A 25,339-nucleotide genomic window follows, 5' to 3' on the forward strand; every position below is an offset into this window, starting at 1 on the left:
TTCTCCCTAGATTTTTCCTCATCTCTCTGTGTTACCTCTCTTTCTTTTGTATCCATGATATTTGATTTTCTCTTCTTTAATGGCATCTGAGGTTGGTTTTCTTGATAGTATTGATGAGATTTTATAAGGAATAAAAAGTTTAAAAAATAAAAATAAAAATAAAAAATTGCGGTTTTAAAAAAAAATCATTAAATAAAGAAAAATAAAATAAGATAAAAATTTGATAAAAAAGAGAATTATTCCTTCCCCTCCTTTTTTCCTCTCCTCTCCTCTCCCCTCTTTCTTGAGAAAATCTTGTGATGAACTGTGAATTATATTGTACTAAATAGAACAAACAATACCTGTAGTGGAGGGCCTGAATTGGGGAGAAGTAATAAAGGGGTAAAGGAAAAAGAAAAAAAAAGAAAAATAAATAAATATAAGAAATATATATATATATATATATATATATATATATATATATATATATATATATATATGGGGGGCAGTATAGACCCACAAAAAGCAAATAAGGAAAAAATTTGGGTCAAGAATAAAATGATTTGCTTTTAGGTGTTGGCTGAATCAGAGTTATAATGAAAGGAGTAAGAGGGAAACAGGAAAAAGGGGTGGAAAATTAAAAAATTACTATTGTATTTAGTGGAACAAGAACTAGATAAAATGTAAAGCCAGGGATGAGAGCACTGCTAATGTGTTTAAAAGATGAAGTAAAAACCCTCCAAAATGCCACAAACTTAAGTTTAAGTCCCAGATAAGGTAATTTGTTCGTTATTGAGGTTTGAATGAGGGAAGACGTAAAGGAGAACGGAAGAGACTAATATAGAGGGAGAAAAGAGAGAGAGAGAGAAAGAGAAAATGGAACCACTGAAAGAAGAAAAAAGAAAAAGGAGGAGAGAGAGAGAGAGAGTTAGGGGTTTTGGATTGCAACCCTCATAGAAAGAAAGGAGGAGGAAAGAAAAGATAATGGGAGATTTAACACTTATGGGTAGTGTAGTTCAAAGAGAGGCAAGAGTAAGACTGAGAGAGAATTAAATGACCAAATTGGAATAGAAAAAAACAAAAACAAAAAATCAAGAATGAAGAAAAGAGACACAGATGAACAAATATAATAAAATGGGATAGGTTCAAGTTATTCTTGATTTTGAGAGGTTATTGTCTTGCTTTTTCTTTTCTGTCTCTCTTCCTGGTCGGTGACTTTGTACCCCAGGTTCTGCCCCTGTGGCACGCTCTGGAAGAGGTTTGCAGTTGATAATTCTTTATGGCGATGTCATGTATTAGGCTTCAGTCTCGTTGGCAGTCGAGGCTCATTAGTGTTTATACGCTCCAACAGTGAGAGGGTCTCTCACTGTGAGAGTGTTCCTGGAGCCTCTCTCCTAGTCTTTCCTTCCACAATTAGAAGCCTGATAATCCAGCTATGGGGTTGCTGCTGCCTCTGCCTGGATAGTAAGAGGCTCAAAGAGCTGGCAACTCCCCACTCTATTCCCACTCAGCATAGGGCTCTGAGTAAGGCTCAGTCAGACAGAGCTGCTAGCATAATCAGGCGGGGCTTCTGCCCACTCAAAGACCTCTGGCTCTGCCCCTCTGTGGGATAACACGGGTGCCCACTCCTGAGGCGTTCAGAGGAATCTCTTGCCCACTCTCCATGCGCACCCACCAGGATGTCAGAGCAGCTGTGTCACACTTCGAGTGAAATCCCTATCCGCACGGAAAAGATCAAGCGTTGGAATTGGCTCTCGCTCTATCTCTGTGCGCGGCCCCCTCAGGGTGCTGGGGCGGCTCAGAGATTCCTCTCCTGACCCGCTCACAGGCCTCTGACTCTGCTCCTTTGTGGGAAAACACGGGCGCTCACCCCTGAGGAGTTCGGAGGAATCTCTTGCCCACTTTCCGTGTGCGCCGACCTGGATATCAGGCCAGTTGGAATCAAGCTTTCTCTCACTCTGAGAAAGCCCTCTGCCCACACGGAAAAGTTCCGGTGTTGGAATTAGCTTTTGCTCTGTCCCCCGTGCGGCTTTCCCAAGGGGCTAGGGCGGCCTGAAATTCCGCTCCTGGCCCGCTCACAGGCCTCTGACTCTGCTCCTCTGTGGGAAAACACAGGTACCCACCCCTGAGGAGTTCGGAGGAATCCCCTGCCCACTCTCCGTGTGGGCTGACCAGGATATTAGGCTCAGGCAGGATGCCTCTCACTCCGAGAAAGCCCTCCTCCCGCACAGAAAAGTTCCACCGTTGGAGTTGGCTCCAGCTCCCTCCCCGTGCCCGGTCCCCTCAGGGCGCTGGGGCTCCTAGGAGATGCCGCTTTTTGCCCACACAGAGGCCTCTGACTCTGCTCTGTGGGTTAGCTCGGGCGGCGCCCACCCCTGAAGTATTTGTAGGAATCTCTTGCCCACTACCCACGCGCGCGCCGACCAGGAGATGCGGAAAATGGCTGCCCCAGTTGTCTTTCTTTGTCTGGGTTTGGCGTGCATGTTAGCTTGAATTGCCCAGGTTTTTCCGCGGCTTGGATCTCCGTGCCACAGCCTGGTTTGGCTGTTTGTACTGCGGCCTGGATCTATTCACTCCCTATGCCCGCCTTAGTTTCTATATTCTCAGTTCTCAGTGAAAGCCATCCTGTTTGGATTAGAGAGGAAGGCGGAGCATTTCTTACTCCTTATTTCCCCCGGGGTTTGACCATATATCTAGCCAATCTTTCGCTCGACCCTACCTTCGGGTGTGTTGTGAAGCATCTGAAGACTCCAAGGATAGGTTTTTCTGTTTCTGGTTGAAGAACTTGTTGAGTTTATGGGGAGATTTTCGGTATCACTTCCTACCGTGCCATCACTCTGACACCATCCTGAGATGTTTTTCTTCATGGCAGCATACAGTTGAGTTTTGCTTCTTGATCCAGTCTGCTACTTTGTGACTCTTATTTGGTGTGTTCAATCCATATTTATTTAGTGTAATTATTGACACTTGAGGATTTCCTGTTGCCATTTTCTATACTGCTCTCTGATATTTCTGTTTCTTATTTGGTTTTTTTATTTTATTTTTCTGTCATTTGTTTTTATTTGTTGCTATTTCATACTTCTTTCCTCTTTTTCTTTTTTTAAGCTGTGTGTTTCAGTAGTGGCATTTTCAGGGGTGGTTACCATTAGGTTATTAAAAGAAAAATTATATTAGAGTCCATCATCTCATGAGTGGTTCTGTGCTACATCATTCTTTGCTACTGCTGATCTTTGTCCTCTCCCTTTTTATGTTATTGTTGTCACAGATTATCCTTGTTTTTATTGAGGTCTATTTATGAGGTTTTTATTGAGGAGCTTTTACTTATAGTTTTGTTTTGTTTTGTTCTTTGTATCTGGCTGGGTAATCCCCTTTAGTATTCATGAAGTAGGGGTTTTCTGGTGATAAATTTCTTCTGCTTCTCTATGTCTGTAAATGTTTTTATTTCCTCTTTTTATTTGAAGGATAGCTTTGATGAATATAGTATTCTTGGCTGGTAGTTCCTCTCTTTCAGTACTTTAAATGTTGGAATCTACTCTCTTGTGGCTTATAGACTTTCTTTTGAGAAATCTGATGATAGCCTAATGGGCCTTCCTTTATATGTTGTATTCTTCTTTTCCCTAGATGCCTTGAGGATTTTTTTTTGTCACTGATTTGTAATAATTCCTTTACGATGTACCTTGGAGTAGATCTGTTTGGGTTGAGGTATCTTGGTGTTCTATTTGCTCCTTGGATTTGAGGTTCTAACTCCACTGGCTTGGGAAGTTTTCATTGATTATTTGTTTGAGTATGTTCTCTACTTCCTTTTCTCTCTCTTCTTCTTCTGATAAACTCATTTTTTATTGTTCTTTCTCATGGAGTCAGATAATTCTTGTAGGGCTTTTTCATTTTTTAAAATTCACGAGTCTCTATCTTCTTCTCTCCATAGTATCTCTAGTTGCCTGTCTTCAATGTCACTAATTCTCTCCTCTATCTGGCCTGTTGTATTAGCTAAGCTTGTTACCTCATTTTTCAGTTCATGTGTTGAGTTTTAAATTGTTATTGTTGTTGTTTCTTATAGTTTCAGTTTCCTTGATGAAGTACTCTTTTTGTTCATTAAATTGTTTTTTGAGCTCACTAAATTGCCTTTCAGTGTTTTTTTTTTTACCTTATTATTTTTAGAACTTCAATTTTGAATTCCCTGTCATTTAGCTCCAGGGTTTCCATGGAATTAAAAATTTTAAAATTTCTTCTTTGATCTCATTGTTAACCCACTCGTTATTTAATAACATGCTAAAATATTTGCTGATTAATCTCTATGGGCAAGTGAAATAAAAGACAAGATAAACAAATTGGACTATATCAAACTAAAAAGCTTTTGCATAGCTAAAGACAATAGAACAAAATAAAAAGACAAAGTACACAATGGGAGAACATATCTGACAATATGTCAGATAAGGGGTTAATAACCAAAATTTATCAAAAACTTGTAAAACTCAACACCACCAAGACTGTACTTTCAGGGATCATTTCTGTAGTTTGTTACTAGATAGATTCCTCTGATCGTGTAGAGTACCTGAAACCACGAGGAGGAATTGCAGTGTTCTCTCCTGAGCATGAAGCCAGCTCTTGGTGTTGTTTTGTGCAACTGCCTTTTGCCATTGATGATCGTTCTTCTCTTCTTTTGGGAGAGTAAGCAGAACAGAATGCAGTCTGAGTGGAAAAATCAAAACAAAACAAAACTCAACACCAAGAAGATAATCCAATCAAAAATGGGCAAAAGAAATGGATAGGACATTCACATGATTAGTAGGCATATGAAGAAATGCTCACCTTTACTAATCATCAGAGAAGTGCAAATTAAAACCACAATGAAATATCACTGCACACCAGTCAGAATGGTGCTCATCAACAAAACAACACAGAATATGTGCTGGCAAGGATATGGAGAAAAGGGAACCCTCCTGCACTGCTGGTGGGAATGCAGACTGATGCAGCCACTGTGGTAAAGAGTATGGAGATTCCTCAAAAAATGAAAAATCAAACTGCCTTTTGACCCAGCTACCCCACTTTTAGGAATATACCCCAGAACAGCATAGCACTGTTTCGAAAGGAGAAATGTACTCCCATGTGTATGGCCGCATTGTTCATAATAGCGAAGATCTGGAAACAGCCCAGTGTCCAGCAGTGGATGAGTGGATTAAAAAGCAGTGGTACATATATACAATGTAATACTATAGGGCCATGAAAAGGAAGGAAACCTTACCTTTTGTGACAACATGGATGGACATAGAAACTATTTTGTTAAGTGAAATAAGCCAGGCAGAGAAAGAAAAATATCATATGACCTCACTCATTTGAGGAATCCAATGAACAATGTGAACTGAGGAACAGAATTAGGACAGAGGAGAATAAAAGGGCCAGAGGAAAAGAAAACATTGGGAAAGGGGATGACAGGATGGGATAAAGCTGAAGGGAAGGGGGGAGGGCACTATTAGGAGAGGGGCAAGGAAGATGTTGAGGGAAATATGAGGGAGAGGGTATGTATTCGGGGCAACACTAGAATCTATGTAAACACAATAAATTAAAATCAATTAAAATCATTTTGTGGAGATATTTCATCATCTAGCTGAGCTATATCTCTGTCTTGTGTATCCATGATATTTGATTTATTTTTCCTAATAGCATGTGAGAGTTGTATTGTTAATAACACTAATAATACATTTTCCTCCAGTGTACATGGAACATTCTCAAGAATAGACAACATGTTGGGCCACAAAGCTAACATCAACAAATTCAGAAAGATTGAAATTATACCAAGCATATTCTGATTATAAGGCTTTGAAACTATAATTCAACTGCAAAAAAGTAAACAGACCCACAAAAATGTAGACATTAAACAACATACTTCTAAAAAGTAACTGAGTCAAAGAGGAAATAAAAGCAGAGATCAAAAGATATATACAGACAAATGAAAATGACAACAGGACATATCAGATGCAGCAAAAGCAGTAATAAGAGGGACGTTCATATCATTACAGGTTTCTATCACAAAAAGAAGAGTGAGCCCAAATATACAACTTAACATCATATCTTAAGGAACTAGAAAAAGAAGAACAAAGCAACCCAAAACCAGCAGAAGAAAGTAAATAATAAAACTCAGTACAGAAATAAATAAAATAGAGAACATAGAAACTATATGGAACTGTTTAACAAGAGGTTCAGAACATACTGAGACTAGATGCTGCTTGTTTGGGGTTTGTGAACCTTTCAGACATTTTAGTAAAGTCCACACCCCAAGCCAAGATAGCCCATTTTTATGGAAAAGCTTCTGAAAGTGGGTTGATGTTGTGGGGTCTCAGGGAATCATCAGGGTAGGACAAATGGTGTTAGCCAGACTCAGACTTGGTGCCTGCCTGCCAGCTTTGTGGAGGAAAAACTCAGTAAAGGAACAAAATGGCAGAGAGAACTTTACCTCTAGTTCCCTGCTTGAAACCGTACAGTTCATTTTCTCCTCATTTGTCTGGCACTTTTCAAGGTCCACCCTAGCACTAGAGCTCAGAGTGAGTGAGTTTGTCATCAAGTAAATTCATGCACAGACCTTTTAAGAGGAATGCCTGGGATTTCAGCAGCTCTCCATCTCACTCAGCCGTTATCCCCACTGGTTTTCCAGCCAGAAGTTATGGGGACTTCTTCCTGGCACTGGATCCCTGGTCTTGGGGTCCTGCTGTGGGACTGGGACACCTTGCTTCTCAGGGGGAACCTCCATAGCTAAAATATCTCTCTTAATTTTTAACTGTCACATGTGGGTGTTGGGCTTGCTCATTCCATGTCACCACCTCTCCTACCAGTCTCGAAGTGGCTTCTCTATATTCTCAGTTATAGGACTTCTGCTCACCTAGTCTTCATGTGGTTCTCAATGATTTGTTGTTCTACAGTTTAATTGTGGTTGTGGGAGCAAGTGAGCACCACATTTACCTACTCTGGCCAGGAGATCCAAAGCCTTCTGCTCGATATAAAGGTTTTAACAGTAAGTAGAAGTGGTATTGTCACCCAGCCCATGTGGATATGAGCTTCTTTACTAGTCTAGTGGGTGTCCTGATGATTTATTTTCCTGCAGGATGTGGGCATGTCTTAGCTGCTTCTAGAAGGGTCAAGACTATTACCTTCTCGGGCCACACCTTCTATATTACATCTTCAACACCTATAGAATGCCTCAAACTCTGGTTACTCTACTATTTTTGGTTTAACATGTGAATTGTAGTCTAGTTTTATTATTTGATTTAGGGGAAACTCAGAGGGTGGATACTCTAGTTTTGTATGCGTAGTTTCTTAAGCAAATGTACTATAGGGCACAGGGTATATGTACCCTGTGGTCTAGCTTAAGCCCATGCCCTCTCCTGGACAGTCCTTTTTTTTTCCTGGCTTTTAAAGGCCTGATACTGTAGTGTTTGACCCATCTCTTTGGTGGGGATGTGAAGTCTGTGAGTCAATGGAGTTCCAGAGTGTTCGTGTCCCCTGGTCATACTAACACCCCATTTAATGTCTCCTTTTTATCAAAACCAGATTAGTCATCTCACTTATTTCCCGGTGTCTGGCCAAGGTAGTGATCTTTATGAAAACAAACTGGCTATAACTCAAGCTAAATAACATGGGAGCCCTTTGCCTAAGCAGAAGGAAAACAGATGGACAAAGTGTCTGAACATCTTGGAGGTGTGCGCTTGCTTATTTCGGAGGTGTTTCCTGTCTCCCAAGAGCTGTTTGATCAGGAAAGCTGGTAGAGATCTGAAGGCTTTCCCCAGTCCTGCCAGGGACCCTCTACCAGCCCAGCACTTCTGACTGCCCTTTGTATCACAGTAGACCTCTCCTAGTGTTCTGTGACACTATTGAATGTGGAAGCAAAAGTGAGATATAAAGAGCAAATATAGTAAACTCTTACCTGGTATGATTAGGAAAACAAGTGTTGACATAAAAACACATCCAAACCTATAAAAAGGTTTTATAAGAGTTTGAGCCACAACTGATGACAGATGCTGGGAAACAAGATCTCAAATGCTCTGGAGAATGGCAGTTTTTCAGTTTCTTTTATGCATTTGAAATTAAGGAGGGAAGTTAGGGAAGATGACATGGAGGTGGGAGAAAGCAAGTCAGGGATTGGATTACAGGATGGTTAACAAGATTATATGCAGTCTTGAGGGTGGTTATGCTTTTTTCAAAGGTATGTTAATCTAGATGCACAAAAACAATGGACAGGGCTTCTTAAGCCCAAGATAAGCCTTTTACTAAAAATGGTTACATCCCTGGGGCATGACTACTCATGATGTCCACCACAGATAGGAATTTTTGATCAGATCACCTTGTGAAGTTAATTTTCATTGAGCCCTTTTTTTTATCCACATGAGATATTGCATTTTATAGAGAATTTCCAGATATACTGTGTATAGTTTACCAATATTCTATATATAATAATTTATTAAATCACCAAGTAAGAAGACTATAATTGTCATATCAATCTCTGAAGGTATATATAAAGCCAGTAGGTGTGGCCACCATTACAGCCACCTGGCCCATGCAGGTTCGTATTTGATTCGGACAGTCGGTAATGAAACAACAGAGCCAAGAACTGGTGAGCCATCAGCTTTAATCCTAGCTTGCACCTGGCGGGCAAGAAATACACACAGTGGGAAGACACTTCCCTTTCTATTCAGGGCTCCCAAAACCACTGACTTATCCGTTTCCTAGAATCAAAGGTTTCTAGCTCACCAGCCTTATTCAAGTCTGTTTCCCATCTCCTTCTCTCTACACAAACTCTGCACAAACTGGCTTAGCACTCCACCATCTTGGCTGCTTCTCCTGGCCTCCTCCTACATACGTGGCCTTTATCTGCTCTCCTATAGCATGGGCTCCTCCTAGAACATAATCATTCTTCTCAAACCGAGAGAGAATAAGCTCCTGGTCTGCCCCACTTTATAGTGTAGAAATCAAAACCTTTAATCCAATATACAAACAAGGAAGTCTCTTAGACAAAGTCACTTATCTGAGGCATAATGGGATTCCTCATGAGAGTGCACCACCCTACATCAAAAAGGGTGGTAAAGGCTTAGTCTTAAAACTAAGCCTTAGGCTACAAGGGTCCTGCCTGCCCACAGCCCGCCCCCAGCACACATTAATATAATCACGCCCATCCCAAGCAAGAAGGGCAACTAATACCATCACCTGGGTGACGGGCTTCTACATGGGCAGCACCATCTTTAACAAAGTGAGCATAATATATTTTATCTGCCCAAGAGTATAAATATGACCTCAGGAGATTCCTGTACATTGTCCATCATTGTGACCATTCATTAGTACTAACCAGTTTCCCGACTACATATGAATGGTAAGCATTGGGGTCATTCACCAGAACTTGGATGCTTGCAATTTTTTCTCTTCTTTTTCTTTAATATAAATTCCAGTGTATCTAACTAAGCTCATTGCTTATCATGTGTTAACTGCTAATTCACTTTCTTCTCTCATTGGTTATTTTTCTTCTGATTCAACATGTGCAATCAGAGGGAAGATTGTCTATCCCAAAGGCAGATTAAAATTGGTTGAGGCCCTGGATGCAGAAGAAAATATTGGGCCCCTTACATTAGAAAAAAGTGTAAAGTGGGGGTTTGCGAGGCCCTTCAGAGGTTGGGACCCAGGACGAGCACCCAGTGCACCCGCCTTTAAATCTGCCTTTGGTCTGTCCCCAAATGTTACTTCCTCAGTCTTCCCTCTGCATCCCTCTCCAGTCTTAACTCTCTGGCCATCAGGCCTTTAAGTGATGTTCCTTAGTATCTTAGTCAGGAGTCAGTTCTCTGATTACCAGTATTGGCTACTCTAGGTCGGCTTGTTCATTGTCAGAGAACCCTTGTTCTTTTCTATCTTTTTATTTGTGGGATTTTCTCTCAGTCAAATTCTATTCATTCTGCCAGATGCAGCTTGATTTTTTTTCTTACATCCTGGAGCTATTATAATCTCAGTCCACACTGCCCACCAGCACCTGTGCATCTCTCTCTCTCTCTCTCTCACTGTGCCTCACACACATTTTTTGGTCATATGATAGATTTTAACACTCATAGAAAGGAGAGGACAGTTTGTTTTTAATTTAATTTCATTTTTATGGGCTTTTTTGGGGTAGATTTGGTTTTATATTGGTTGTTTTGTTATTTCACATATAACTTGTTTATGTGGCAAGTTAGAGCTCCTCAATAGAGTAGACGCTGCTCTATTTATTTTACATATATTACAGTTTCCAGCAAATCAGCAGCACACAATAAATGTTCAATAAGTATTTAGAGGAAGCAGGTAAAATGTATCATGAGTTGATTATTGCATAGCAGGAGATGGGGCCTTGATGTGGTTACCAGCATTAAGTGTGTCTGTTTTACAATACCAGAGACTCCATTTTTTCCTACTTTATTCAGGGTTGATCCAGTCTGAGAGAACTGATTCCTAAAAACAAAACTCACTTTAGTGATTGCCTATTTGTTCACAACAAGAAATCTAACTTTTGGACAACTGAAAGGACTGTGTCAGCTGCTCAGTTCGAACTTTCTTTTAGGCACAGTTTCTAGAAGACCGCTCTCGAGCCATGGAGGGCCAATCTGATCTGTTTGAAACAGCTCGGAAATCCTAATGTGTGATCTCTAGACTCCAGACACAGTGCCAAGTTTATGTTCTTTAGTTTCATGTCTTCCTCATAGATGACTCTGCTTTTACAAGTTAAAGGGCTGATTTATGGACTGGAGAGTAAAATCTGTTCAGTGATGTTATAAAGGCCATATTTTATTTGCTTGAGAAGAGAAGGGAAAGTAGTTCAGATAGGAGCAAAACTACAATCAAAAGGCTTTGGAATAGAATTGCCCAAGGTATATAGCTAGGTATGGGACTGGATGAGTTTTGTGGGTCCAATAAATGGAATCTGTGAGCTGAAAGAATGGTTGATTTTTGCACAGGCATACCTCATTTTATTATACTTTGCTTTGTTGTGCTGCACAGATGTTGCACTTTTTACAAATTAAAAGCAAGACCTTCCATCAGCAAAAAGATTAGGATTCAATTTATTGCAATGGCCTGGAACCAAACCCACAATATCTCTGAAGTATATGCCTGGACACTTGTACAAGGGAGAGGACAATTTTTAAGGGGCAGATGGGAGTGTTGAGTAATCCTGAGGGGAGATCAGAACTTTGAAATACAAGTATGACTGATGTCTGGTTAGTTACTTTGTTTTTCCTGAAGCTCATTTGGTTGATAATTTACATATGAATAAGGAATGTTATAAATAAGTCACCTTCAAAGTAAATTAGCTCAATAATTTTATGTGGATCTTCAGGGTATACAGAATAATATATAGCAGCACCCTCCCTCCACAGTTTCACTTTACACAGTTTCAATTACTTATCAACCATGGTCTAAAAATATTAAATAGAAAATTGCAGAATAAACCATACATAAGTTGGGGGATATTTTGATAGAGACAGAGAGAAGGACACATAGGTATAGACAGACAGACAGGAAGAGAGAGAGATGAAAAGCATCAGTTCTTTGTTGCAGCTCATTACTCATCTATTGCAGGGGTCCCCAAACTTTTTACACAGGGGGCCAGTTCACTGTCCCTCAGACCATTGGAGGGCCGGACTATAAAAAAACTATGAACAAATCCCTATGCACACTGCACATATCTTATTTTAAAGTAAAAAAAAAAAAAAAAAAAAAAAAAAAAAAAAAAAAAAAAAAAAAAAAACTGGAACAAATACAATACAATATTTAAAATAAAGAACAAGTAAGTTTAAATCAACAAACTGACCAGTATTTCAATGGGAACTATGCTCCTCTCACTGACCACTAATGAAAGAGGTGCCCCTTCCGGAAGTGTGGCGGGGGCCGGATAAATGGTAGTTTGGGGACCCTTGATCTATTGCTTTTTCATATGTGCCTTGACTGAGGGGGCTAGAGAGGAGCGAGTGACCCCTGCTCAAGCCAGTGACCTTGGGCTTCAAGCCAGCAACCCCACACTCAAGCTGGTGAGCCTAGGCTCAAGGCAAATGAGCCTGTGCTCAAGCCCGTGACCTCGGGGTTTTGAACCTGGGTTCTTCACATCTCAGTCCAATGCTCTATCCACTGCACCACTGCCTGGTCAGGCCCATTTATAAGTTTTAAATCTCATACCTTCCCATTCTGTCCTGCCCAGGTCCTTTCTTTAACTGAAAAATTATGTATGTATAGGAAAAATTATAGTATATGTGAGGTGTGGTACTATCTATAGTTTCAGGCATCCACAGGGGTCTTAGAACATATCCCCCACAGATAAAGGGAATTACTGTATATAGGCATAAAAATGGTTTGATATGAATCATGAGATTTCATGTACTCTCAACTGGTAAAAGCTGTTGATGTGGGGGAGAGTTCCTGCACTATTTTTTTATTGTGTTTTTACCACTGATGAGTATTCTTGCAATCTTAGAGCTACATATTTATCAGGCCATTCTTGGTCCTGTGAATGGTGTTACAGGGTATTTTAAAGTGGCTTGACCTCAGGAAGTCTGGTTGAGTAAACAGTAATCGAGGGCTGATGTAGGGGTTTACTGTCTCTGAGCAACTGATAATCACCTAAACGTATATAAGAAGCTGAATGGTAGCTTTCTGCAACTATCAGTAATGATGTTTGCCTAGTGCAAATGGGATTTAGCTCATTTTAGTTTCTGTAAAGGGTCATATGGTTTTGAGGTTCATAGAGTCCCTGTCACAACTACACAACTCTGCCCCTAATAGCATGAAAACAGGCATAGACAATATAAACATAAATTCATGCGGCAGCATTCTAAGACAACTTTATTTATAAACTTGAAATCTGTGTTTTCCAACCATCTGAAAATATAAAAATATTTTTGACCTACAGGCTGTGATGTGGCAATTCCTGGTTATAACTTGGAAATAAGATGGTTTTAAGGGAGAAATAGTACAACATGCCAGCTGCAGTATCTGCAATAGGGCAAAAGGGAACTTCACCGTTTTCTTAGCAACTGATTGTTTTTACACCTTTCGTTTTCAAAACCCATGATTTTCTTAGCTAGTTTTTTCAAACTAGTTATTAATTTTTTTAATGTAGCTGGCACAGGCAAAGTACTGTTTTTGTCTCTGGATTTTGCAAGTTGTGGTTTAGTATTAGGTTTATCCTATTTCAAAACAAATAGTGTATGTGCAGAAATATGCATGCATATGTGTGTGTGTATACACACACACACACACACACAGACACACACACACAGGGACTCTTTAACACCTTCAGGTTCACATAATCTTTTTTATTCACCACCAGTGGTTCTTGGTTCTCTTTATGTCAGTTTATTTCTGAATGTCTTAGTTGTTTTTTTTTTTATAAAGTCCCGTTTCTTCCTATTCTCTCTGATAGAGGAAACCTCAAAAAGGTCTTCATGCCCTGGCCGGCGCCATGGCTCAGCGGTAGAGCGTCGGCCTGGCGTGCGGGGACCTGGATTCGATTCCCGGCCAGGGCACATAGGAGAAGCGCCCATTTGCTTCTCCACCCCCCCCCCCTCCTTCCTCTCTGTCTCTCTCTTCCCCTCCCGCAGCCAAGGCTCCATTGGAGCAAAGATGGCCCGGGCGCTGGGGATGGCTCCTTGGCCTCTGCCCCAGGCGCTAGAGTGGCTCTGGTCACGGCAGAGCGACGCCTCTCGCCCCCTGGTGTGCAGAGCATCGCCCCTGGTGGGCGTGCCGGGTGGATCCCAGTCGGGCGCATGCGGGAGTCTGTCTGACTGTCTCTCCCCGTTTCCAGCTTCAGAAAAATACAAAAAAAAAAAAAAAAAAAGATCTTCATAATATTAAGAAAACAATGTAACTTCAGCCATGAATCTTGTCTACTTTCAGAAGAACTAGTCTGAGGTCCATGCTTGACATCCAAGCCCCAGTGGCAGAATTGACTTCAGTGGGAACGTGTTGTAGGGAAAGCCACAAAATGGCAGAGACATTTATAAAACAGCCCAAAGGTGTGCATGTCTCCTGACGGCTAGAATATTTGCTGTTCTGTGGTTAGTAGATTAAGACCTCCAGACGGTGTATGTTTCTGGGAACAGTGTCTTACTATTAAATGCATTTAATTTCTTAAGGAATGCATGAATATGCTCATGTCTTTTAAAATAATATGAATAAATTGAATTTCCTATTTGACAGTGCTCCCTGTACAGAGTATTCTTATCAATTCTTAGTCTTTCTAAACCATTTCATGTGTTTATATACATAAATGTTCATGAGGTATATTTTTAATATAAATTGAATCATACCATATGAATTATAATGAGAGTTGTTGGGATTTTTTTTTTTTTAACTAATACATCTTGGAAAACCCAGATTGCTATCTTTCTTTTGCCATGCTGTCCTGAGGTTAGGGATGGGAGGATGGCAGAGGGGACAGTAAAATCTTTGTGACTGACACTATGATAAGATAGCATTTGTTCTCCAGGTTTGGGAGAGTTAAAGCTGACTCTCATAGGGTACTCTCCCAAGGCCCCCATCCCTCACTCCCCTCAGCCCCTGAAAGCCCAATGGTCCACCTCCAAGTTCTGACTTCTGAGGTCATGTTGCCCCCTCCAAACAGCACTAGAGGTCTAAACATAAGACAAAGCCTGGACTGGCTCACTCTCTCTTGCAGACCACCCACAGCCCATGCTCACATTCTTTGCTTCTACAGACTCTGAGAAGATGAGCCAGTTTTAATGCAGCCACAACTTCCCGTCATTCCTTGCTCCACAAGGCAGCCAGCTGCCTTGCCTCAGTGATCTAGATTTCCAGGGTAGGCGTCAGCCACCTTGCTCCGTGGAGGGCTACTGTGAAACTCCCCCAACTGGTCGCACCAAAAACCCTCTTGTGCGACAAGAAGGTTACCATTGATGAGTATTCTTGCAATCTTACAGCTACATATTTATCAGGACATTCTTTGTTATATTCCTGCCCTTCACCCAAAGGGAAGAGGGAGTTATGTGGGGTCTCACAGCAGCTTCTTTTCAAAGAAATCCTTACAGCTTTCTCTCAGTTCTCACTATGATAGAGAGACTCAAGTCTGGGTTTTGTTATCTCCCTTTGGAAGCTTTGAGTGAGCTGTTTTATAACTCACTTTGATACCTGATATTGCTAGTATTATAACAAAGGTGTTAGAGCAAGAACTTCCCATGTATCATCCCAAATGCCTGCATAAGTGCAGCTTTTTCTCTTCACTAGAGACAAACAATTGTTAGAATGTAGGGTTGTGTGATAGAACACTGTCCATGATTCACCAGCAGGGTCCCTGGTGCATTCCACATGCTGGTAATATTTTATAAATCTGATCTTTAAATTTGTTGCCAATCTATTAAAGAAAAATTCTTAACACTTGAATTTTTTTTAATTTTTTTACTAAGCAACTCTTCATATGTTTGTTGAGCATTTTTATTCTCTTCTGTGAATTGCCTCAATATAGTTTACTTAATTTTTTTTAATGTCTTTATGGATTTATAGTTACTTTTTTTCTGACTACTAATCCTTTGTTCAGTGGCAAATATTTTCTCTAATCCTAGCCTTGTCTTTTAACTTTGGGAAATTTGACTTCATCAATGGCATCATAAGTAATTTTCCTCTTTATGACTTTTTTGTTGTGTCTGACTTAGTGGGTCTTCTTTCTCCAAGGTTATAATCGTAGTCCCCATACAGTCTTCTGATGCTTTCGTAATTGACATTTTTAAATGTTTAGAGCCTTACTCCATCTGGAACATTTTTGTGAACAGTAGAACTCTAACTTAATTTCTTTCCAAGTGGAGAGCCAGTTCTCTCAACACTTCTTGTGAAAAGCCAGCAGCTTGTTCTTTGGCCACAGGCGTACAATTAATCGAAGAGCCAGTTACAGAGGACGGATGAAGAGAAAGACGCATCCTTGCTAAATATGCAGAAGGTCAAGATGAGCTGACATCACAGTGCAGTAGATAACTGTTCTGGAAAAGCTGCTTGTAGCAGCTCAAGACCCCCGACTAGCACTCTCAGAGCATTTCAGTGGAGGCCCAGCTAAAACCTGTGAGTGTCTGAACATTGGTAGCTCATGAGCAAACAGTTGCAGGCAGCTTGTTCATAATTGCGCATTTCTTTCCAAGCAAGAAAAAATTTCAACTTAAACATTTTCTGTATGAACTTTTTAATCAGCTCTAATATATAAATTTCTTCAAAGAATGTATGTGAGATAGTTTTTTTTAAGTGACCCCTTAATTCATCCCCATTAATACCTTTTTTTTGAAAAAACTTTCTTTTTAGAGCAGTTTAAGGTTCACAGCAAATTGAGCAGAAAACACAGAGATTTCCCATATGCCCCTGACCTACTCATGCTCAGCTTCCCCCTTGCCAACATCTCCCACCAGCCTGGTACATTTGTTGTCATTTGTAACCCTGTGTTGGCAGATAATAGTCACTCAAAATCCATCATTTACATTGAGGTTGTCTTGGTGCTGTATTTTCTGGGTTTGGGCAATCATTATGGTATTTTACAGACTAATTTTACTGCCTTGAAAACCCTCTGTGCTCTATGTATTTGTACCTCCCCTCCCCCACTGCCTGACCCCACCCCCTGGCAAGCACTAATCTCTTTACTGTCTCCATAGTTTATTGTCTTTTCCAGACTTTCATATATTTGGAATCTTGCAGTATGTAGCCTTTTCAGATTGGCTTTGTTCACTTAATATGTGTTTAAGGTTCCTCCATGTCTTTAAATGGCTTCAGAGTTTATTTCTTCTTAGCACTGAATAATATTCCAATATCTGGATGTACTACAGTTTATTTATTTATTCACTGACTTAAGGACATCGTGGTTGCTTCAAAGTTTTGGCAATTATGCACAAACTTGCTACAGGTGTACTTTGGAGATATTGGAGGTTTGGTTCCAGCCGTCGCAATAAAGTGAGTCATCATCTTTTACTGGTGGAAGGGTCTTGCTTTCAATTTGTGTAAAAAAAAAAAAAAAAAAAAAGTCTGTAAGATGCAATTAAGCAAAGCATAATAAAATGATTTATGCTTGTATAAACATCCATATGCAGGTTTTGTGTGGACATGTTTTTAATACCTTTGGTATATCAAAGGGTACGATTACTGGATTGTATGTTTAGTTTTGTATGAAAGTACCAGTTTGTCTCCCATAGTGGTTGTATTGTTTTGTGCTCCTACCAACAAAGAGAGTTTTTCTTGCTCTACAACCTCACTAGAATTTGGCATTGTCAGTGTTCAGGTTTTGGACATTATAATAGATGTGTTATGGTATCTCACTGTTGTTTTAATTTGCATTTCCTTGATGACACAGGATGTGGAGCATCTTTTTACATGTTTATTTGCCACCTGTGTATCTTCTTTAGTGAGATACCATTAACATTTTTCAGTATGGGCTCTAGCTTGGTAGCTCCACTGGTTAGAGCCTCGTCCTGATACAGCAAGGTTGTGGGTTCTGTACCCGGTCAGAGCAAACACAAGAATCAACCAATGAGTGCATGAATAAGTGGGACAACACAAGTTGCTTCTCTCTTTCTCTTTTTCTCTGTGTAAAATAAATCAATAAGTAAAAAGTTTTAAAAAAGAAGAAAAATATCTTTCAGTTTGTGTTCCCCAAAATCCTTTCAAGTTGTTTGAGAACATTGTGTTTAGGAGGCTAGGGAAGATTATAAAGATGCCTTTAAGGACCAATATCCTGATCTGAAAAACTTTAAAATGGATCTTTCTTAGATCACCTGTCATTGTCCTGGGCTTCATAGTTAGATTTAGGCACATTGTCCTCCCATTGGTAATGCAGCCCAAAGCAGGGTCTGAGTGAAAAACATCCATACTAAGAAGTATAAGACTTTGTAAACCCCTCTTGTGTTTCTTTCATGATATTAAAGCCAGTAATGATTGTTAGTTTGAATTGGGATTTTTGCTTGATTTTATCTAAATCCTTCGACAGACATAGGTTACAATACATGTCCCTAGGGCAAAGGCTATGAGAAGGAATGGTGATTGGCATATTCTAGAAACTGAAGGAAGGCCCATGAGACAGAATGCAGGAGGCAAGCAACAGGGTGAGGCAAGCAGCAGTCAGGGCTGGAGCTCAGAATCTCGTGCCAGGGGAGGGCGTTGGGCCTGCAGATGCCACTGAAGGGTTTTAAGCAGAATGACAAGATCAGTTTTGTACTAAAAGAAACTTTGGCTGTATGAAGAGAGATTGGCAATAGGCAAACATGGATCCAAAGAAACCACAGTTTAGAAGCCTTTTGAAGTGTTCCAGGGGAAGGGTACTTCAGTTCAGTACTTTTATTGGATTTGAAGATATAAAAATATTGGTGTCTGTGTGTTTTAAAGTAGAATAAAAAAAAAACCCTGTAAATTACAACTCTGATAAGAAATAAACCTTTTTTTTTTAAAACTTCAATGTCATTTTTAGCAATTAGATCTGTGTAGCACCAGTTACCAAATTTGCAGGGCCTACTGCCAAGTGAAAACGTGGAAACCCTTGTTCAAAGATGAAGAATTTCAAGATGACAATAGCAGAGCATTAAAGCAAGTGTGCAGTCCACATGACTGCCATGCAGCTCGCCCTGGGTCTGGGATGGAATGGCTGAGTCAGTCCCAGAGAAGCTTGTCCTGCTGCAGGACAAGGCTGGTGACTCCAGCCTCCCTGATGTGGGCAGGGAGGCAGAGGCTGAAGCAGGTTCTCACTGTTCTTTTGCTCAAAGTCCTTATTTCTTTTACAGGTGGTGATTGACAAATTACAAAGATGCTCGAAAGTCAGATTGAAAACAAGTATTAGGACTAGGCAAGATGAATTAAGGACGATGGTGGAAGTTAAAAGAGAATCTTTGTTTTATTATATCTCTTGTTTTGATTGGCTGTGGTTGATGAAACCACAACTAAGAGAAAGGAATACTGCTAACTTTAATCTGTTCCTTAAAACTATTCTTTACCAACATGTACTTATTTAACTCCCTTTCTGAGAGCATATTCTTAAGGCGTTTTGGTGAAATACTGGTTTAGGCAAAAACATTTCTGTTAAATTCGTGATTTTATTTATTTGTTTTATAAGGCATGGGCAAGACACAGCTTTTCATCTCAATGTTGTTAGGATACTTTCTCCATTTATTTTGTGCCTCTAGAAAATGGCTCCAAAAACTTGCTGAGCTTGTCATAGAAGGGATCAAAAATTTGAAGGTCTTTAACTAAAAATTGAAAGCATTGTGCATGTGCGCACGTGTGTGCATGCATGCGTGTCTGTGTGTTAACCTGCTAATATCATACAGGAAAGAATAGTGACTGTGGAGTTTGACAGTTTGAGAGATTCTGAAATTGGACACTGTCATTTTTATTCCTAGTGAATTTACCTGGTGAGCTCTGTACCGGAGGTATCTTGAGGGCAGTGTTTGAGAACACCTTTTAAAGGGTAGCTTACATTTCTAGGAAAAGATCCTGTGCTTCCTAAACCAAATCTCTTTTAACAATTTTCAGTGACTCTGAGCCCTGATATTTGCATAGTGATTCAGCCAGCAAGTGACTAAGGGCTGAGATAATTTGGTTAAGATAAGTCTTCTGTTCAAAACTTTTGAAAGGTTAATGAAGGTCTTTCCAGAGTAGTGTACAGTGCACTCACTGGTTTTCAGGAACTTTTGACTCTCTAAAATGCTGCCAGTAGAGCTAGGTAGTAATGATGGTATGAAAATATTCTTTCAGAGAGACCCAACAAGGCCAGCTCTGGACAGTTGACATTAAATATTGCAAAACTCTAAAGTGCAGACAGCTTGGCAAGTTTGAGATCTGTTCAGAATGAGTGCATTCTGTTCAGAACTAGTTTTTGTTGGGTATGTGCGTTTTCTTTTCAATAGTTCTTTTGTCTTTCTGCTAAAGGTCAGACTGCAGTTGTCCAGTACTGGTGCTGTTCCTTTGTGAGGGTTACTAGGAAATGGGGTGGGCATATTATTGACTTAGTTTTTATATTTTTAATAACCTATCACATCTGATTTTATATATTTGAAAATATAAATAAAATAGTCTGCATTTTAAAACAGCTTGTGAGCAGCAGACAGTTCTAAAATCACTTTGGATGTGTGAGTTCTCATTTGGAGTTATTTTATCCCTCCCCAAGCACCATACCCTCCCCCTCCCCCACCACTTCCACCACCACCACCACCTCCCCCATCAACACCTCCACCACCCCCACCTCCACCTCCCCCACCACCTCTACCACCAGCACCTCCACCACCCCCACCACCTCCACCTCCTCCACCTCCACCACCCCCACCACCTCCACCACCTCACCTCCACCACCCCACCTCTACCTCCACCTCCTTTACCTCCACCTCCACCTCCACCTCCACCTCCTCTACCTCCACCACCTCTACCTCCACCTCCACCACCCCCATCTCCACCTCCACCTCCACCTCCACCTCCACCTCTACCTCCACCACCTCCACCTCTACCTCCACCACCTCCACCTCTACCTCCACCACCTCCACCTCTACCTCCACCACCTCCACCTCTACCTCCACCACCTCCACCTCCTCTATCTCCACCTCCACCACCCCCACCCCCACCTCCACCTCAACCTCCACCTCCACCTCAACCTCCACCTCTACCTCAACCTCCACCTCTACCTCCACCACCTCCACCTCCACCACCCCCACCTCCACCTCAACCTCCACCTCCACCTCAACCTCCACCTCCTCACCTCCACCTCTACCTCCACCACCTCCACCTCCACCACCTCCACCTCCACCACCTCCACCTCCACCTCTACCTCTGCCTCCACCACCTCCACCTCCACCACCTCCACCTCCACCTCCACCACCTCCACCTCCACCTCCACCACCCCCATCCCCACCTCCACCTCCACCTCCTCACCTCTACCTCCACCTCCACCACCCCACCCCCACCTCCACCTCCTCACCTCCACCTCCACCACCTCTACCTCCACCACCTCCACCTCCTCTATCTCCACCTCCACCACCCCCACCCCCACCTCCACCTCAACCTCCACCTCCACCTCAACCTCCACCTCTACCTCCACCACCTCCACCTCCACCACCCCCACCTCCACCACCTCCACCTCCACCTCTACCTCTGCCTCCACCACCTCCACCTCCACCTCCACCTCCACCTCCTCACCTCCACCTCCACCTCCACCACCCCACCCCCACCTCCACCTCCTCACCTCCACCTCCACCACCTCTACCTCCACCACCTCCACCTCTACCTCCACCACCTCCACCTCCTCCACCTCCACCTCCACCTCCACCACCCCCACCTCCACCTCCGCCTCCTCCACCTCCTCCACCTCCACCTCCACCTCCACCTCCACCTCCACCTCCACCTCCACCTCCACCTCCACCTCCACCACCTCACCTCCACCTCTACCTCCACCACCTCCACCTCCACCACCTCCACCTCCACCACCTCCACCTCTACCTCCACCACCTCCACCTCCTCCACCTCCATCACCACTTCCACCTCCACCACCTCCACCTCTACCTCCACCACTTCCACCACCTCCACCTCCACCTCCACCTCCACCTCCTCCTCCACCTCCACCACCCCCACCCCCGCCCCTACCACCACCCCCACCCCCACCACCTCCACCTCCACCACCCCCACCTCCACCACCACCACCTCTACCTTTATTCTTCAGCATAATAGGAAGGAACCAGCATGGTGATGGTTCAAATTCAGACTTAATATTAAGTGTTATCATTTGGACCATCAATGTAACACTTAGATGAAGTAATCTCTGTTAATTATGGAGGTTCCACCACTATCTCGCTGAGCTGGTAGGTTAAGTAACTGGCATATTGTCTGCTGCATAGTGGGTGTACATGCATGTTAATTTACCTGATACAACACCTAGCAGAAGGATGAAGTTCAAGTGTGCCTACACTTTCCAGTGCCCCTTTGCTTTCCAGTGGCTTGAGGGTTGGCAGAGGCCTTTAGCTGAAGCCTGTTTCTTGGAGAGTGAAAGAAGGGGTCCACAACTGACCCTGGCCTTCCTTTACAACTGCACACAATTTATTTTGGGGAAGTTTGTAACTTATGAGTACTTAGCCCTACTGTTGATGTGTCTGATTTCTTGAGAAGCTTCACTCAGTTCATTGGGGTTAACTGCATGATGAAATTACTTTTTCTCAAAGCACTGCTTACAGTTGTGCCCTATCAAATCCCCACTCCAGCCACTGGATGTTGGGTGTATTCCATAATTCCTTTCTAAAACTCCTAATCTCACACCTAAGTCAAACACTTCCTCTAGTCTCTCTTCTGGGCTCTAGCTCCTCCTGTATGACAGGAAACAGGAAACACAGTTTCAATAGTTACTGAATTTGGGAAATCACTCGATGGCTGAGAGGATGCATCTATCTGGTTTATTTTGATGCCAATGATCTCATCACAGATAGCGTGTATGATTCCCTGGGGCTGTGTTAGCTTCATCACAGAGGTACGGAGTCTTCTTTTGGCATTGCTGGGTGTTCGTGCCCCATTCACTCTTCTGACTCCTCCTTGGAGTCAAGAGTGTCCTGCTGCCTGGCTCAGCAGCTGCCTGGCAGTCCTAGGGCTTCTGCCCTCTAACCTCAACACTCCTTCAAAAGGAACTACAGAGAGATATCAGTTTAATTTGTTCTGTAACCAAGCTCGTAAGTCAGTCAATTCGTATATCAAACAAATTTCTCCCATTTAAAATAACTGAAATAGATTTAATCTGTTCCAGCCCTGTGAAACATCCCCAAACCATCCTAAATTATGAAAAGACATGTTTTTAATTAAGAAACACACATGTATACTTTACTAATGCATAACAAAATATATGAAATAAAAGAAAAAAGTGTTATTTAGTACTGTATTTTTACCTTGGAGACAGACAAGTGTGGCTAACGGAGGTGAATGGCGGAGGAGGAGGGAGGGAGGAAGGGATGCAAGCACTGTAGACAGATAAACTAAAACTGCACTTTCTTAATGCTAAATGTAAACTAAAACTGCATTATCTTTATTTTAAACAAAACTAAAACTGCACTTTCTTTACTTAAAATGAAACCACAAAAACTTAATTGTAAAAAAAATGCACTTTCTTAACTTTAAACTTAACCTGAGCTTGCCTGACCTGTGGTGGCACAGTGGATAAAGCGTTGACCTGGAACGCTGAGGTCGCCGGTTTAAAACCCTGTACTTGTCTGGTCAAGGCACATATGGGAGTTGATGCTTCCTGCTCCTCCCCCCTTTCTCTCACTCTCTCTCTCTCCTTTCTAAAATGAATAAATAAAAATAAATAATTAATTTAAACTTAACCTAAGCTTAACATTACATATTTTTCATTTAATCATCACCTGTTTTTGCCTTTTTGGCTGCAGTTTCGGCACTTTCACTTGCAGGACTTTTTAATAAAAATTGATCCAAAGAGGTTTGCTTTTGCCTACCTTTTAAAATGTTACAGAAATGTGACAAACAAGTGTCATTAAAAAGTGCTGAACACTACCAGTTGAAATTTTTTCTGGGTGTTTCTCTTCAATGAAACTTGAAAGCTTCTCCCGCATTGCCAGCATGTCTTTAATTTCACTTGTAGAAATAAATCACTTCCTCCGATTCTACCTCCTCCTTACTACTAATCTCTTGCAGAAGCTCCGTATGTTGCATCATCTGTAGCTCCTTCAACTCCTCAGTTCAGAGTTCCTCCTCATGTTCCTCAACAAGCGTGTTTACGTCACCCTCATCTACCTCCAGACCTATCAACTTTCGAAGGGACACAGTCTCCTCCAACGCTTCTACCTCAGTCTCAGTCTCGGTCTTTGGTTCGAATCCTTTGAAGTCCCTGACTGCAACAATATCAGGCCATGACTTTTTCCATGCCGAGTTCAAGGCTGTTCTTGTAACCTCTTGCCATGCCAAGTCAATAATGCGTAAACATATCACGATGTTGTAGTGATCTTTCTTAAACTCTCGAAGGGTTAGATTTGTATTCTCAGTCACCTCAAAGCAGTGGCGGAACAAGTGCTTTGTGTAAAGCTTTTTAAAGTTGGAAATGACGTGCTTGATCCATAGGTTGCAAGATTGAAGTCGTATTGGGTGGGAGGTAGAGGACTTTCACGAATTTGAATTCATCAAGAATGTCATCTTCAAGACCAGGTGGGTGGGCTGGAGCATTTTCAAGGATTACTAATGCTTTTATTGGGAGTTTATTTTCTTGGAAGATATTTCTTCACTGCAGGACCAAAGACGAGATTTACCAATTCAATAAAAAATTGCTGTGTAACCCATGCCCTAGCATTGGTGTGCTACATAACCCATAGTTTTTCTTTAAGAAAAACTTAAAAAAAAATTTGTATGTTGGTCTGCTGGTATCTCAAAGTACCACTGTACACAGCAACTAGAGTCCTCTCCCACTCTCTCCAGGTTGTAAAGAGCTAGCATGGAGTGGGACCACTCCCATCCTTTTCTGGGGTGTTGCACCTGGATCACTTTAAGCTCTGCCTACAGAGGGAAGCCCCTCCATGGGGCTTCCCACCTTCCAAATCTGTAGCTCAGAAATATTATCAGGGCCCTGGCTGGTTTGCTCAGTGGTAGAGCATTGGCCTGGCGTGCAGGAGTCCCGGGTTCAATTCCCGGCCAGGGCACACAGGAGAAGCACCCATCTGCTTCTCCACTCCTCCCCCTCTCCTTCCTCTCTGTCTCTCTTCCCCTCCCACAGCCAAGGCTCCACTGGAGCAAAGTTTGCCCGGGTGCTGAGGATGGCTCTGTGGCCTCTGCCTCAGGCGCTAGAATGGCTCTGATTGCGGCAGAGCGACGCCTCAAGATGGGCAGAGCATCACCCCCTGGTGGGCGTGCTGGGTGGATCCCGGTTGGGCGCATGCGGGAGTCTGTCTGACTGCCTCCCCATTTCCAGCTTCAGAAAAATAGAAAAAAAAAAAAAAAAGAAATGTCAGTATTTGTGTTTATAGGTGTGTCTTCCCCAGGCCAGCTTATGGCTGCTAAGTTCTCCCAGCTCCCTGACTTGCTCCGTTCTGCTCCAGTGTCAGCCCAGGTGAGCTGTGGGACCTGCAGTTCAGCAAACAGCCAGACAAGGACCAAGATGCCCATCTCCACTTCATGCAGGAACCCATCTGTCCCCAAGATTCTCTTAGAAACCCTCCCATGCTCTTCACTTGTTGGGGAAGTAGATAGTAACCTGCACTGAACACTTGCCCTCCCTGAAAAATCAGCATCAATCCTTTTGCCTTTTCTTGCGGTCTGCGGTCAGATAGGGTTGTTGATCTTGTGATCTCTTGGTAGCAGTTGGGGCAATGTCAGCCCTCATGTGTTCATGGCTTTCTAAGTAGGGTCCTTGGCCCTGTGGCCC

General features: G+C 42.2%; 1 protein-coding gene and 1 non-coding gene across 3 annotated transcripts in view; both read left to right on the forward strand.

Annotated features, from left to right (window-relative positions):
* IQGAP2 (IQ motif containing GTPase activating protein 2) overlaps positions 1 to 25,339 on the forward strand; it is a 449,634-nt gene that overhangs the window by 179,178 nt on the left and 245,117 nt on the right. The gene's annotated exons all lie outside the window — the stretch shown is intronic.
* LOC136336832 (small nucleolar RNA U3) lies at positions 4,463 to 4,677 on the forward strand. Its single transcript, XR_010731613.1, has one exon. It is a non-coding gene; the product is annotated as a small nucleolar RNA U3 (small nucleolar RNA).

Source organism: Saccopteryx bilineata, chromosome 4 (genome assembly GCF_036850765.1).
Source record: "Saccopteryx bilineata isolate mSacBil1 chromosome 4, mSacBil1_pri_phased_curated, whole genome shotgun sequence".
NCBI lineage: Eukaryota > Metazoa > Chordata > Mammalia > Chiroptera > Emballonuridae > Saccopteryx > Saccopteryx bilineata.